Genomic DNA, 17,742 nt, shown 5'->3' with positions numbered 1-17,742 from the left:
TTTTCCGGCGGCCACCCCCGGCGGTCTGCAGAGGGCCTAAAAATTGCCAAATCGATTGGAACAATTCTCAAATGACATGGGAACAGCATGGGAAAGACCCCTGGAAGCATTTCTGACTCCCAGATCCCTGCTGTCAACAACGTTGTCAGAGTATTACGCCACTTTTACGGACTCACAATAAAACATAGAAAAACAAAACCAAAATGGATTTTCCTGGGAAATATATTAAGCATCATCCTTTCCGGGGTAATGACTAGTATATAAGGCAAAATAAATAACCAAAACCAAAAATACTCCTCCACACCTTGGGCTATGTTCACACGTAGCGTTTTTCATACGTTTTTGCACTTTTGCATTGCTTTCAATGGTGAAAAATGCATTCACCAGGAAATGTCATTTTAACATTTTACTACCTTATCTGGCCATGTGGTTTTGAGACATGATCAGACACATTCATACAGTGTTGAAAAGACATGGGAATAGCATGGGGAAGACCTCTGGATGCATCTCTGACTCCCAGGGCACTGCCTAAAACTGTGGTCATCTCATCAGATGTGAACATTTATTACTGCAGTAATAATACAGACATTTTTGGCAATATGACAAATCTTAAACTCCATTTAAAATGGGTAAGGTGTGTGTCAAGGGACGAGGAAGTGAACGTTATGGTGATGGTGATAGTGCACGCAGAGGCCGTTGGCAAGATAAAACTGTGCATGCTGAGGAAGCACAACAAACACCCACGTCATGTCGAACTACCTTCCTATCCCAATTTCTAGGGGGCCGAGGAACACCACTATTGAAGCCAGAGCAGTGTGAAAAGGTTGTTTGTTAGATAGCAGACAAAGCTTCCAGTCAATTTGCCACCACGTCCACCCTGCGTTCCACATGGTCCAGTCTCAGTAGATGTGAGTCTGGACCACATTATTATTATCACTTTATCGCCATTTATTCCATGGCGCTTTACATGTGAAAAAGGGGTATACATCGCAAAAACAATTACAATAACCTTGAACAAAAATGTGACAGCGACTGGTACAGGAAAGGAGAGGACCCTGCCCGCGAGGGCTCACAGTCTACAAGGGATGAGTGAGGATACAGTAGGTGAGGATAGAGCTGGTCGTGCAGTGGTATTGTGGAGCGAGAGTTACTGCTGGTGCTTTTTGAAGGTTTCAACAGTAGGCGAGAATCAGAAATGGTGGGGTAGAGAGTTTCAGAGAAATCTTGCATGGTAGAAATCTTGTATGCGATTGTGGGAAGAGGAGATAAGAGGGGAGTAGAAAAGGAGATCTTGTGAGGATCGAAGGTTGCGTGCAGGTAAGTACAGGGAGACTAGGTCACAGATGTATGGAGGAGACAAGTTGTGGATGGCTTTGCATGCCAAGGTTGGGGTTTTGAACTGGAGTCTCTGGGCAATGGGAAGCCAGTGAAGGGGTTGACAGAAAGGAGAGGCCTGTGAATAGCGAGGGGACAGGTGGATTGGTAGGGCAACAGAGTTTAAGATAGATTGGTGGAATGTCAGTGCTAGAAGGGAGGCTACAGAGTAGGAGGTTGCAGTCGTTGAGAAGGGAGATGATGAGGGCGTGCTTTAGTGTTTTTGCAGATTCGTGGTTGAGGAATATGCGGATCCAGGAGATTTTTTTTACTTGGAGTCGGCATCTTTCTCACCCTGATCCTCCATCTTCCCACCATTCCTAGTGCCCTGAGACAACTGATCCCACACTTGGACACTCCGAAGTGCTGTTTTGTTCATCTTTCCATTTATAGATTCTGGCCCCCCGCTCGGTCCGCTCGGAAGTGGAAAGAGCTTGGATATGTGGTTTGAAGGAGAGATTAGAGTCCAGGGTTATCCCAAGATCTGTTCACTTTTCAATTGCTAGATTCGGGTCTCTCGAGCAGCCAGCTTTGAGCAGGGCAACAAAAGATCGCATGCAGCGATTTGAGCAGCCATGGTCACCCGAAGATGACAGTGGGAAAATGCAATTACTGTCTCAAGAGGTGGGTAATGATGAGACACAATGGACAGAAAGTCAGGAGGTGGACCAGAGTGCAGAAGTGGAAGATGAAGCGGTGGACGATGAAGTTACTGACCCAACCTGGCAAGGGGACGTGTAGAGCGATTGCAGCAGCACACAGGGGGAGGGAGGTGTAGCACCACAACAGGCAGTAACAAGCAGTGTGGTGGCCACAGACACAATGCGGACAACTGCTCCCCAGAACACCAACAAGACGGAAGTTGTCGGTACCACTGTTAGGTCTTCCCGAGTCTGGTTCTTTTTTAAAGACTGTTTAGATAATCCCAAAAAGGCAATTTGCAACATCTGGCAGGCCAGCATCAGCAAGAGCACCAAAACTACCATCCTGACCACCACCAGCATGCACAGGCACATGACATTAAAGCACCCGACTAGCTGGGCCAAACACCAAGGTCCAGAAACAGTGTAGGCGGGTGACACCACTACTTCTTCCGCTGTTGTGCGTGCACGCCAATCGCCTGTCCATGGCGCAAACTTGCAACCATCACCATCCACGTCCTTGTCCCTTCACAGCATTCTGATGTCCCTACCACATTTATTGGAATTCAAGCACAAGTATGCAGCCAACCACCCACCCACAGGCCGCAATAATAAACTGCATATGTAAAGAGAGGAGAGAACAAGGCGCAATGGGTGACTCAGTATTGCAATTTGTAGAGGGGTGTGGGGATGGCTGCTAACCTTATGAAGTTGTGCACCTCTGCACAACCCCAGTGTAAAGCTCCACAAGCTCCGCTCTGTTGGTGGCTGTCATCTATTTCCAGCGGCGTTCACAGATCCTGATCTCTTGGTGGTATATCACGTGGTCAGGTTAGTAGCATGTAATGCCGAGATAGACGCCCAGCTTCACCAACACCCCCGGCAGCATTCCGGAGGGGTTAAGGCAGCGCAGCTTGGAAAACCAGGGTAGTAATTTTAATTAAATTGCTCCCACAGGTGAAAAAACAATAGATTAAAGGCAGCTCTACCGCACCCCAACAGGGGGAAAAGGACAATCAGTGAATATGAATAGCGGTACCAGAGCGCCAATAACAGGGCAAAAATATTAAAAGGACTGATTTATTAATACACACACAACGCGTTTCGGTGGACACAGCCACCTTCATCAGGTGTGACAAGCAGCAAACAATTGATCCTTATATACATTTGACTAGGTATACAATTACTTAAAAGGGGCGGGGCCAGATACAGAGTAATACCTCTATATTAACCCCTTGAGTTCATATATGCTCAATAGAGTAAAAAGGATTGTTATAAAATAATGCCTAATGAAGCATATAGGGTTCTTATAAAAAGGATTCGCTGTAAAAAAAAAAACTTGTGAATCCTATAATCTTAATACTTCATAGGATATATTGTCATCTACCACCCTATATTTTAGATTATATAAAAAAATAATAATAATAATTTTTACATACAACATAAAACAATGCATAAATATAAAGTATAAAATTACAATCAGTTTCTATCATTGTAATTAGGAAAAGTAGACGAAGAAAGGAAAGAGAAAAAAAGAGAAAAAAAAAGAGAAAAAAAAATCCCCAAAAAAATCCCCCCCCCCAAAAAAAAAAAAAAATTCCAAAAAAAATCCCAAAAAAAAAAAATAAATAAAAAAAAAATAAAAAATTTTTCTTTAAATTTTTTCTCCTTTCTCTCTCTCCTCCCTCCTCCCCTCCCTCTCTCCTTTCCCCTCTTCCCTCTTTCTCTCTCTCCTCCCCCCTCCTCCTCCATATAAAAGATATATATAATAAATTTGCTAAAATATGAAAACAATTATTTAAAAAGTTGTCTTCTCTATATTAAGGTTCAAACCTTCAGGAGACAAGGTTCCCATTTTGAAAATCCAATAATTTTCACGTGTAATGAGACGATTTAGTCTATCAGGGTGTGTATCAACTATATGATCAATGATAGTTAGTTTTAGGTTATTAGGATTTTTTTTATGTTCTTTTAAGAAATGATTAGAAACACTATGTAGGGGAAAGCCGTTTCTAATATTTTGGCGATGTTTATTTAATCTGGAGTGCATTTACTGGATAGTGCGGCCAATGTATTGCAGGCCGCAGGTGCACTGGAGCAGATAGATCACATATGAGGACTGACATGTAAGTCTAAAGCGAATGGGATATATCTCTCCAGTGTCCGCAGAGACGAATGTTTTGCCTCCGTTATCAATGGATTGACAGCATAAGCATTTAGGGACATTACATTTATAACATCCATTATTGCTAATAGGAGCTGAATGGTTCGGTCTTCTACCAATTGTTGTATTGCTAGGGGCTATATAGTTTCCTAGATTTTTACTCCTCCGATATATGACATGAGGAAATTCCGGTAAATGACCAGTTAATATTGGATCATTACTTAAAATGTACCAGTATTTTTTAAATAAACTGGATAACACTTGCGTAGGTTTACCATAAGTAGTAATCAGATTTAAACTGAAATCGTTGTTTGGCTCTTGGCTGGTATTCTTGGATTTGTTGATACACAGGTTCTGTGATAGGGATCTAGTTTTGGAGAAAGCATCCTCTAATAATTTCCGGGGGTATCCCTTAGCTCTAAAACGTTTTTGTAAAACCTTACATTCCAGAAAAAAATCCGAATCATGTGTACAATTTTTTCTGACACGCCAATATTGACCATATGGAATATTTCTAATCCAGCTGTGTAGATGACCACTGTCAAATTCAAGATAGCTATTTACATCCACTTCCTTAAAGTGGATAGATGTGGATATTTTACCCGAATTGTCTATATTTATCTGAAGGTCAAGATATTGAATATTACTCTCAGATAGGCATTTTCTATTGGAAGATAAGAGAAAATCACATCCTATTAGTTCATGCTCAACAGTATCCCCCTCCATTCAAGAATCTAATATACCAGGCCCCCCATTACTGGACCCTTTCACTCATGTAAATGTGAAGGGGAAAAATAATTTCTATCCATTACATCACAAAGGTTCACACCTTGAAACTTTCCAACAATTAATTTTGAGGGACCTTAGGACATTCCCCCCAATTTCAAAAATTGAACAACTTGAGCTACCAGGAGAAATGTGCATTAAAAACCCTTCAGGATAATAAAGAAATAATTATAAAGAGAGAAGATAAGGGAGGGGGGACTGTGATAATGAACAGGGGCTGGTACATCAAGGAGGGCCTCAGAATCTTAGACGACTCAAACTACTACGTGAAATTAGAAGCAGACCCATCTGTAACCATTTTTTTGGAGTACAAAGGACTTGTAGCAGGGGCCTCTACAGCTGGCTTCCTCAATAAAAAAGAAAAATCCTTTTTAGACATTAAAAAATTCAAAGTCCCTTATTTTTATTTTTTACCCAAAATTCATAAAGATAAATTTAATCCCCCTGGACGTCGTATTATTTCTGGTATTAATTCAATCACATCCAACTTATCCCACTATATTGATCTTTTTTTACAGAAGTACGTTTTATCCCTAGATTCTCATTTAAAGGATTCTACACATTTAATTACAATATTGAGAGAATTACCCCCTCTTCCGGGCTGTCTTCTTATTACACTCGATATAAGCTCTCTTTATTCCAATATCACACATGTATTGGGTTTACAGGCAATTAAAATATTCCTAGATGAGGACCCTAACTTACAAGATCCTCAAAAAAAATTTTTATTGAGGGGTATAACTTTCATTCTTGAGAACAATGTATTTTCTTTTGAGGGGGTGATGTATCGGCAGCTGAGGGGCTGCTTGATGGGGACGAGGTTTGCCCCCAGTTATGCAAATCTATATATGGGGGCATTCGAGTCTATCCACATCGCGCAATCCCTCTGCGCCGATAAACCCATCGCTATGTACCGCCGCTTTATAGATGATCTGTTTATCATATGGAGGGGAAATACTGTGGAGGCTGCCAAATTTATTGATGAATTAAACTCTAACGACTGGGGTCTTTCCTTTACCTCTACCATATCTGAGAGTAATATTCAATATCTTGACCTTCAGATAAATATAGACAATTCGGGTAAAATATCCACATCTACCCACTTTAAGGAAGTGGATGTAAATAGCTATCTTGAATTTGACAGTGGCCATCTACCCAGCTGGATTAGAAATATTCCATATGGTCAATATTGGCGTGTCAGAAAAAATTGTACACATGATTTGGATTTTTTTCTGGAATCTAAGGTTTTACAAAAACGTTTTAGAGCTAAGGGATACCCCCGGAAATTATTAGAGGATGCTTTCTCCAAAACTAGATCCCTATCACAGAACCTGTGTATCAACAAATCCAAGAATACCAGCCAAGAGCCAAACAACGATTTCAGTTTAAATCTGATTACTACTTATGGTAAACCTACGCAAGTGTTATCCAGTTTATTAAAAAAATACTGGTTCATTTTAAGTAATGATCCAATATTAACTGGTCATTTACCGGAATTTCCTCATGTCATATATCGGAGGAGTAAAAATCTAGGAAACTATATAGCCCCTAGCAATACAACAATTGGTAGAAGACCGAACCATTCAGCTCCTATTAGCAATAATGGATGTTATAAATGTAATGTCCCTAAATGCTTATGCTGTCAATCCATTGATAACGGAGGCAAAACATTCGTCTCTGCGGTCACTGGAGAGATATATCCCATTCGCTTTAGACTTACATGTCAGTCCTCATATGTGATCTATCTGCTCCAGTGCACCTGCGGCCTGCAATACATTGGCCGCACTATCCAGGAAATGCACTCCAGATTAAATAAACATCGCCAAAATATTAGAAACGGCTTTCCCCTACATAGTGTTTCTAATCATTTCTTAAAAGAACATCAAAAAAATCCTAATAACCTAAAACTAACTATCATTGATCATATAGTTGATACACACCCTGATAGACTAAATCGTATCATTACACGTGAAAATTATTGGATTTTCAAAATGGGAACCTTGTCTCCTGAAGGTTTGAACCTTAATATAGAGAAGACAACTTTTTAAATAATTGTTTTCATATTTTAGCAAATTTATTATATATATCTTTTATATGGAGGAGGAGGGGGGAGGAGAGAGAGAAGGAGGGAAGAGGGGAAAGGAGAGAGGGAGGGGAGGAGGAAGGAGAGAGAGAAAGGAGAAAAAATTTAAAGAAAAATTTTTTTTTTTTTTTTTTATTTTTATTTTTTTTGGGGGATTTTTTTTTTGGAATTTTTTTTTTTTTTTTGGGGGATTTTTTTTGGGATTTTTTTTGGAATTTTTTTTTTTTTTCTCTTTTTTTTCTCTTTCCTTTCTTCATCTACTTTTCCTAATTACAATGATAGAAACTGATTGTAATTTTATACTTTATATTTATGCATTGTTTTATGTTGTATGTAAAAATTATTATTATTATTTTTTTATATAATCTAAAATATAGGGTGGTAGATGACAATATATCCTATGAAGTATTAAGATTATAGGATTCACAAGTTTTTTTTTTTACAGCGAATCCTTTTTATAAGAACCCTATATACTTCATTAGGCATTATTTTATAACAATCCTTTTTACTCTATTGAGCATATATGAACTCAAGGGGTTAATATAGAGGTATTACTCTGTATCTGGCCCCGCCCCTTTTAAGTAATTGTATACCTAGTCAAATGTATATAAGGATCAATTGTTTGCTGCTTGTCACACCTGATGAAGGTGGCTGTGTCCACCGAAACGCGTTGTGTGTGTATTAATAAATCAGTCCTTTTAATATTTTTGCCCTGTTATTGGCGCTCTGGTACCGCTATTCATAGAATCATAGAATCATAGAATCATAGAATGGTAGAGTTGGAAGGGACCTCCTGGGTCATCTGGTCCAACCCCCTGCTCAAAGCAGGATTCACTAGATCATCTCAGACAGATGTCTGTCCAGCCTCTGTTTGAAGACGTCCATTGAAGGGGAACTCACCACCTCTCGTGGCAGCCTGTTCCACTCATTAATCACCCTAACTGTCAAAAAGTTTTTTCTAATATCTAATCTGTGTCTCCTCCCATTTAGTTTCATCCCATTGCTTCTAGTCTTTCCTTGTGCAAATGAGAATAAAGATGATCCTTCTACAATGTGACAGCCCTTGACATATTTGTAGACAGCTATTAAGTCTCCTCTCAGTCTTCTTTTTTGCAAGCTAAACATTCCCAAATCCTGCAACCGTTCCTCATAGGACATGGTTTGCAGACCAGTCACCATTCTGGTCGCTCTTCTCTGAACTTGCTCCAGTTTGTCTATGTCTTTTTTAAAATGTGGTGCCCAAAACTGTACACAGTATTCCAGATGAGGTCTGACCAAAGAGGAGTAAAGACCGATAATGACTTCACGTGATCTAGACTGTATGCTTCTGTTAATACATCCCAGAATTGTATTTGCCTTTTTTGCTGCTGCATCACACTGTTGACTCATGTTCAGTCTATGATTCTATTAGTATACCTAAGTCTTTTTCACATGTACTGTTGCTTAGCTCTATTCCTCCCATTCTGTATATGCTTTTTTCATTTTTATTGCCCAGATGTAGTACTTTGCATTTTTCCCTGTTAAAAACCATTCTGTTGGTTGCTGCCCACTGCTCCAGTTTATTTAGGTCTTTTTGAATCCTCTCTCTCTCTTCTCTAGTATTAGCTATCCCTCCTAGCTTTGTGTCATCAGCAAATTTAATCAGTTTACCCTCAATTCCTTCATCTAAATCATTGATAAAGATGTTGAACAATATAGGTCCCAGGACGGAGCCCTGTGGTACCCCACTTGAGACATTCATCCAGCTGGATGTGAAGCCATTTACAACCACCCTTTGAGTCCGATCACTAAGCCAGTTATGAATCCACCTAACAGTTGCCTGGTCCATTGCATACTTGGTCATTTTTTCAATAAGGATGATGTGAGATACTTTGTCAAATGCTTTGCTGAAGTCAAGATATACTATATCTACAGCATTTCCCTGATCCACCCAGTCAGTGATTCTGTCATAGAAGGAAATTAAGTTAGTCTGACATGACTTGTTAGTTACAAACCCATGCTGACTCTGGTTAATCACTTCATTCTTATCCATGTACTTACATACATGTTGTTTAATAATTTGTTCAAAGATCTTTCCTGGTATAGAAGTCAGACTCACCGGCCTATAGTTCCCTGGGTCCACCTTCTTCCCCTTTTTGAAGATAGGAACAACATTTGCTCTTCTCCAGTCTTCTGGGACTTCTCCTGTTCTCCAAGAATTTTCAAAGATTATGGAGAGTGGTTCTAAAATTTCTTCTACAATCTCCTTCAGTACTCTGGGATGTAATTCATCTGGACCTGGAGACTTGAACTCATTTATGTTAGCTAAATATTCCCTCACAATCTTTCTGTTTACTGATAACTTGGATTCCTCTATTCCTTTAAAAGGACAGTGAAGATCAGTTGATGTTACATTTTCTTTCTGAGAGAAAACAGATGCAAAATAGGAATTAAAAAGTTCGGCCTTCTCAACATCCTCTCTTACCATTTCTCCATTTTCATCCTGTAAAAATCCTATAGCATCTTTGACTTTTCTTTTACTTTTGACATACCCCCAAAATCCTTTTTTATTGCTTTTGACATCTCTTGCAAGCCTTAATTCATTGTCAGCTTTAGCTAACCTGATACGTGCCCTGCAGGATCTGCAGACTGCATTATAATCTTCTTTAGATATGCCTCCCTCTTTCCATTTAATAAACATTTCTTTCTTTCTTTTTAGCATGTGTTTAAGTTCTGTGTTCATACATCCTGGTTTCCTTAAATGCTTCCCATTCTTCCTACTTTTCGGGATTGTTAATGATTGTGCTTTGAGAATCTCATTTTTAAAAATTTCCCATCCTTCCTGGACATTTTTGTCCTTAAGGACATCCAGCCATTGGATCCCTCCTATTCTCTTTCTGAGTCTCTTAAAATCTGCCTTTCTAAAATCTAACCTTGAAGTTTGAGTCTTCACATGTCTTCCTCCTCTAGTTATCCAAAATTCTATAATAGCATGATCGCTGCCTCCTAGGGTCCCAGCCACCTTTACCTCCTCAACCATTTCCTCCCTGTTTATAAGAATTAGATCCAAAGTAGCAGATCCCCTTGTTTTCTCCCCTACCTTTTGGAAGATAAAGTTGTCAGCAAGAGAGGATAAGAATTTGCTTGACCTGTTAGTTTTACTTGAGAGAGATTCCCAACAAATGTCTGGATAGTTGAAATCTCCCATGACCACTACGTCATATTTTTTGGAGAACTTGGTCATTTGATACATAAAGAGTTCATCCATATCTTCAGCTTGCCCAGGTGGCCTGTAGTAAATGCCTACAATGGTGTCCTTTCCGTTGTTCTCTCCTTGTATTCTTACCCAAACAGTTTCCACAGAACTCCCAGTCTCTGAAGCTTCAATCTCTGTGCAGATATACGCTTTTCTAACATACAATGCAACACCTCCTCCTCGTTTATCAAGTCTGTTTCTTGCAAATAAGTTGTATCCTTTTAGCCTTTTATTCCAATCATGTGTATCGTCCCACCAAGTTTCAGTGATTCCAATGACATCATATTCCTTTTCCTGCATTAGTAGTTCCAATTCTCCTTGTTTGTTGCCCATGCTTTGTGCATTTGTATAAAAACATTTTAGTTTGTGATTGGTTTCTCTTCCTCCCATATTTTTATTATTTAGATTTTTTTGTCTTTGTTCTTCTTTTCCACTTCCAGTAGCAGAGATCTCAATAGTATTTGTCAGCTGTATGGCTTTTTCTGGCCTTTTGCTTCCCTTCCCACATTGTTCTAGTTTAAAGCTCTTCTGATGAGTGTAGCAAGGCGACTTCCAAATACATGTTTTCCAGTCTTCGTAAGGTGCACCCCATCTCTAGCAAGTAGTCCATCGTATAGGTAATTCATTCCGTGATCCAGAAATCCAAATCCTTGTTGACGGCACCATAGACGTAGCCAGTTGTTCACCTGTAGAATCTTATTCCACCTCATTGTTCCATGGCCATCCACTGGGAGGATGGATGAGAAGACCACCTGCGCTCCCAATTCTTTCACTTTCTTGCCTAAGTCTTCAAAGTCACTGCAGATGGTTTCCAGGTCCTTTCTTGCGGTGTCATTTGTCCCCACATGTATTAGCAGGAATGGGTAGTGATCTGTAGGTCTGAAGAGTCTTGATATCCTGTCAGACACATCTTTAATTTTTGCTCCTGGAAGACAGCACATTTCTCTTGAGGTTATGTCTGGTCTGCAGATAGCGGCCTCTGTTCCTCTTAACAGGGAATCCCCCATGACCACCACTCTCCGTTTTTTCTTCACAACATTTCTCCATCCAGGAGGATTCTGAGGGCTTACAAGGTTATTCATTGCTGGCAAAGTCTTATCTTGCTGTATTTCTTCATGGTTCTCCTGTGTGAGAGCCTGGTACTGGTTCCTGAGCAGTATGGGTGCTGACTGCCTCTCGATCCTCCTGCTTCTGTGGGTCACATGCTTCCATTCCTCTGTTTCGTCAGGTGCAGGTCGAATTTCTTCTCTTTCTGAATCATGAAGAGATAATTCTGCTCTGTCTAAGAACTCTTCACCTGCCTTAATGATTTTCAAGGTAGTTAACCTCTCTTCTAGATTTCGCAACTTTTCCTCCAACAGGGACACAAGCTTGCATTTCTGGCATGTGAAGTCTGGCTTTTCCACTGGCAAGTCTGTGAACATGTAGCAGGATATGCAGCTCACCAAATGGCTCCTGGACTCTTCCATGTTCTTACTGTTAATGTTCTGAAAACAGTGAAAAAAGCTTAAAAAAAAAGCTTCAAAATGCGCGCGCCGGTAGGCGCGCAGTTTACCGATGTCCTCTTTTCAGCTCCAACAGCCAAAATCCAGTGTTCTTTGAGCTCGCGGAGACTCTTCACTTACCCCAAAATGCAGTGGGAATATGCAAATTATCTCCTCAGGACTCCTCCCCTGGTTTACCGATGTCCTCTTTTCAGCTCCAACAGCCAAAATCCAGTGTTCTTTGAGCTCGCGGAGACTCTTCACTTACCCCAAAATGCAGTGGGAATATGCAAATTATCTCCTCAGGACTCCTCCCCTGGTTTACCGATGTCCTCTTTTCAGCTCCAACAGCCAAAATCCAGTGTTCTTTGAGCTCGCGGAGACTCTTCACTTACCCCAAAATGCAGTGGGAATATGCAAATTATCTCCTCAGGACTCCTCCCCTGGTTTACCGATGTCCTCTTTTCAGCTCCAACAGCCAAAATCCAGTGTTCTTTGAGCTCGCGGAGACTCTTCACTTACCCCAAAATGCAGTGGGAATATGCAAATTATCTCCTCAGGACTCCTCCCCTGGTTTACCGATGTCCTCTTTTCAGCTCCAACAGCCAAAATCCAGTGTTCTTTGAGCTCGCGGAGACTCTTCACTTACCCCAAAATGCAGTGGGAATATGCAAATTATCTCCTCAGGACTCCTCCCCTGGTTTACCGATGTCCTCTTTTCAGCTCCAACAGCCAAAATCCAGTGTTCTTTGAGCTCGCGGAAACTCTTCACTTACCCCAAAATGCAGTGGGAATATGCAAATTATCTCCTCAGGACTCCTCCCCTGGTTTACCGATGTCCTCTTTTCAGCTCCAACAGCCAAAATCCAGTGTTCTTTGAGCTCGCGGAGACTCTTCACTTACCCCAAAATGCAGTGGGAATATGCAAATTATCTCCTCAGGACTCCTCCCCTGGTTTACCGATGTCCTCTTTTCAGCTCCAACAGCCAAAATCCAGTGTTCTTTGAGCTCGCGGAGACTCTTCACTTACCCCAAAATGCAGTGGGAATATGCAAATTATCTCCTCAGGACTCCTCCCCTGGTTTACCGATGTCCTCTTTTCAGCTCCAACAGCCAAAATCCAGTGTTCTTTGAGCTCGCGGAGACTCTTCACTTACCCCAAAATGCAGTGGGAATATGCAAATTATCTCCTCAGGACTCCTCCCCTGGTTTACCGATGTCCTCTTTTCAGCTCCAACAGCCAAAATCCAGTGTTCTTTGAGCTCGCGGAGACTCTTCACTTACCCCAAAATGCAGTGGGAATATGCAAATTATCTCCTCAGGACTCCTCCCCTGGTTTACCGATGTCCTCTTTTCAGCTCCAACAGCCAAAATCCAGTGTTCTTTGAGCTCGCGGAGACTCTTCACTTACCCCAAAATGCAGTGGGAATATGCAAATTATCTCCTCAGGACTCCTCCCCTGGTTTACCGATGTCCTCTTTTCAGCTCCAACAGCCAAAATCCAGTGTTCTTTGAGCTCGCGGAGACTCTTCACTTACCCCAAAATGCAGTGGGAATATGCAAATTATCTCCTCAGGACTCCTCCCCTGGTTTCATATTCACTGATTGTCCTTTTCCCCCTGTTGGGGTGCGGTAGAGCTGCCTTTAATCTATTGTTTTTTCACCTGTGGGAGCAATTTAATTAAAATTACTACCCTGGTTTTCCAAGCTGCGCTGCCTTAACCCCTCCGGAACGCTGCCGGGGGTGTTGGTGAAGCTGGGCGTCTATCTCGGCATTACATGCTACTAACCTGACCACGTGATATTCCACCAAGAGATCAGGATCTGTGAACGCCGCTGGAAATAGATGACAGCCACCAACAGAGCGGAGCTTGTGGAGCTTTACACTGGGGTTGTGCAGAGGTGCACAACTTCATAAGGTTAGTAGCCATCCCCACACCCCTCTACAAATTGCAATACTGAGTCACCCATTGCGCCTTGTTCTCTCCTCTCTTTACATATTGAGTCTGCTATTGCTGGGGGCTTAGCCTCAAGACCAGGAGCTGCAAATTGGGCGACCCAGATTGTTCTACACATCGAGAGATGGAAAAACCTTGCAGAATCATCAACAGATAAGAACTGTGTTTAAGACTTTAAAATCTAAATTGCTGGATCATTATGGACTTTTATGTGACCAATAGAGAGAAATTTAGATTATCTCTGATCAATACAGCCCTTAGTAAAGACTTTAAAGATGGCGACAGATGCATATATAATAATCCAACTATGCTGAATGATATAGATCAAAAAAGGTTACGTGGACTGTTTTTGAACTTAGAAAATAATAGCAAAATAGAAATAACTAATCACGTAGACACGATGTTTTTAGAACATTACATTAAGGATAACATAATACCTAAGGGATTGAGAATGAATCTCAATTCATCCTTTCCTCAGGATATTGTTTTTACTGAAAGATGGGACAGGTGTATTTCTGATTGCTCAACAACACTGATCAGATTGTTGATTGATAAAAGGAATACTCTGGCTATGCATGCTTTAGAAACAATAGCTAAAATTAAAGGGGATTTGGAGTTCTTTTCTTCATCTACGGAATATTTTGCCACAGATAATGAGGTAAAACTAAGACTGGCTAAGTTTGAAAATGATTTAATAAATAAAAAAGCAAAAAAATATGAAAGAGATATAAAAGACTCTAAAAAAGAAAAAATCCAATCACCACTTCAAATTTCACCTGTTCCCATCATCTCTATGCAGAGAACAACTAGGGATAATCCATCATCCCCTATTCTAAGCAATGATACTGATAACCATACAAAACAAGTGAATAGTTTCCAAAAACAGTTTTTTATGAATAAAAAACAACAAGCAATATATGAGACTCATAAAAAGAAGTTATCCATTAACAATAATTACAAGAAAAATACTGCATTTAATTCTAATTTGGAAAAAAATAATGACCTTATAATAGAGGGAATGTGTATGGAAATTACTCCTCCCTCCATACTGATTACTGATCCACCTATTTTATCCACACAAGCAGCAGATGTAGAATTTATTGCTAATCCGTCTACTATTTCCACACAAGTAGCAGATATTGATGAACTGAACTTCACATTACATATTAACACACAGGAGATATCCCATAGTGGATCTAATATCTCAGAGCTTTCTAGTGCAATACAGACTCCTATTGCTGGGGAGTTATCTGGACAGATCCCGTTAGCGGATACACTGAATATTTTTAATCAAGGGAGACCCTCTGATAAAACAAGTGGTATAAACCACATAAAACCCCCTATAAACAGAATGACATCCTTGGAATTATCTCCGATTTTGAATGAGAATAGTATCTTGATAAATCCTCAAACACAGAATGCAGTTGCATCTCAAACTAATAAAACGAAAATTACACATTTTTTTCACGTGGTCCCCGGACGTTGTCCAAAACGAAAAAGAAATTTAGGGGATGTAGAGGGAGTGGAAAAACCCGAGGCCTCAATAACAAAAATAGTCCAAATGCCGAAATTGAGACACAATCCAAATATAAAGAAAATGAAATCTTGCCAATGAACCAGAATGCAAATTCCCTGCAGATAGAAACCCCTATCGGTTGTGGGGGTATTTTTAATATTTCTAGCTATGTGCTATCTGAAGCTGAACAATCCTTGTTAGGTCGAGGATTATCTTTCTGTCCAGCTGTCCCATTTAATAATTTCACTTTGTTCTGTGATTTAAATGAATTTATAAGGAAATTGACACTAAAAAGGCATTTTCTATTGGAAGATAAGAGAAAATCACATCCTATTAGTTCATGTTCAACAGTATCCCCCTCCATTCAAGAATCTAATATACCAGGCCCCCCATTACTGGACCCTTTCACTCATGTAAATGTGAAGGGGAAAAATAATTTCTATCCATTACATCACAAAGGTTCACACCTTGAAACTTTCCAACAATTAATTTTGAGGGACCTTAGGAAATTCCCCCCAATTTCAAAAAAAGTGAACAACTTGAGCTACCAGGAGAAATGTGCATTAAAAACCCTTCAGGATAATAAAGAAATAATTATAAAGAGAGCAGATAAGGGAGGGGGGACTGTGATAATGAACAGGGGCTGGTACATCAAGGAGGGCCTCAGAATCTTAGACGACTCAAACTACTACGTGAAATTAGAAGCAGACCCATCTGTAACCATTATTTTGGAGTACAAAGGACTTGTAGCAGGGGCCTCTACAGCTGGCTTCCTCAATAAAAAAGAAAAATCCTTTTTAGACATTAAAAAATTCAAAGTCCCTTATTTTTATTTTTTACCCAAAATTCATAAAGATAAATTTAATCCCCCTGGACGTCCTATTATTTCTGGTATTAATTCTATCACATCCAACTTATCCCACTATATTGATCTTTTTTTTACAGAAGTACGTTTTATCCCTAGATTCTCATTTAAAGGATTCTACACGTTTAATTACAATATTGAAAGAATTACCCCCTCTTCCAGGCTGTCTTCTTATTACACTTGATATAAGCTCTCTTTATTCCAATATCACACATGTATTGGGTTTACAGGCAATTAAAATATTCCTAGGCTTTGGAGGAGTACATAGAGACTAGCCTGGCTGCTGGTCACATTAGACCTTCGAAGTCGCCTGTGGCAGTTGGATTCTTCTTTGTTAAAAAAAATGACGGCGGTTTACGTCCATGTCTGGATTTTCGCTAAATTAGTAAGATTACCGTACGCAATTCCTACCCATTACCGTTAATTCCTGACTTGTTTAACCAGTTAGTGGGAGCCAACTGGTTCTCTAAAATTGATCTCCGGGGGGCATACAATTTGTTACGAGTGAAGGAGGGTGATGAATGGAAAACTGCATTTAACACTCATCTGGTGATGCCTTTTGGTCTTACCAATGCACCAGCATTTTTTCAGAACCTTATTAATGACATCCTGAGACCTCTGATTGGTAAGAATGTGGTTGTGTATTTGGATGACATTTTGATTTATTCACCAGATCTGGAGTCCCATTGGCAGTGTGTACGTGAAGTTTTGCAGTTATGGGGTGATAATTCACTCTTTGCTAAACTGAAGAAATGTGAGTTCACTGTGCAGAAAATTAGTTTTTTGGGCTACATTGTCTCCAGCGAGGGCTTTGAGATGGACTCTGTGAAGGTTCAGGCTGTGCAGGAATGGCCTAGGCCTATTGGTTTGAAATCTATACAGAGATTTTTGGGTTTTGCCAATTATTACAGGAAATTCATGAAGAATTTTTCTGTAATTGTTAAACCTCTAACCGATCCCACCAGGAAAGGTGCGAATACGGCCCAGTGGACTACTGAGGCCATTGAAGCGTTTGAGTATCTCAAAGAGAGGTTCAGTTCTGCCCCTATCCTTATGCAGCCTGATGAGACCAAGCCTTTTTTGGTCGAGGTCGATGCTTCATCGGTGGGGTCGAAGCAGTTTTGTCTCAGGAGAACAAGGGTGGAGTACATCCTTGTGCCTTCTTTTCGAAAAAAATTTCGGAAACCGAACTGAATTATGATGTTGGAAATCGGGAGTTGCTGGCTATTAAACTCGCGTTTGAACATTGGCGTAATTTTTTGGAAGGTGCTAGATTTCCTATTCAGGTTTTCACATATCATAAGAATTTGATCTATCTGGATGCTGCCAAGCGCTTGAATGCCCGTCAAGCTAGGTGGGCACTTTTTTTTTCTTGGTTTCATTTTTCTGTTACCTATATCCCTGGTACTAAGAATGTTAAAGTCGATGCTTTATCTCGCAGCTTCTCTCCTAGAAGCCTAGAGCCTTTAGGAGAGATTTGTTTGTGGAGTGTCATGAGTCTCTGTTGGCAGGTCATCCAGGAATTTCAGAGACTAAGAGACTGATCAGTCGCAGTTTTTGGTGGCCTGGATGGCAGAAGGAAGTCATCAAGTGGGTGCGTCAGTGTACTGTGTGCGCTATGTCAAAGGCTTCACAT

This window comes from Phyllobates terribilis, unplaced genomic scaffold (genome assembly GCF_046119375.1).
Source record: "Phyllobates terribilis strain yellow unplaced genomic scaffold, ASM4611937v1 Scaffold_12__6_contigs__length_324123572, whole genome shotgun sequence".
Lineage (NCBI taxonomy): Eukaryota > Metazoa > Chordata > Amphibia > Anura > Dendrobatidae > Phyllobates > Phyllobates terribilis.
Note: the sequence above shows the minus strand (reverse complement) of the source record.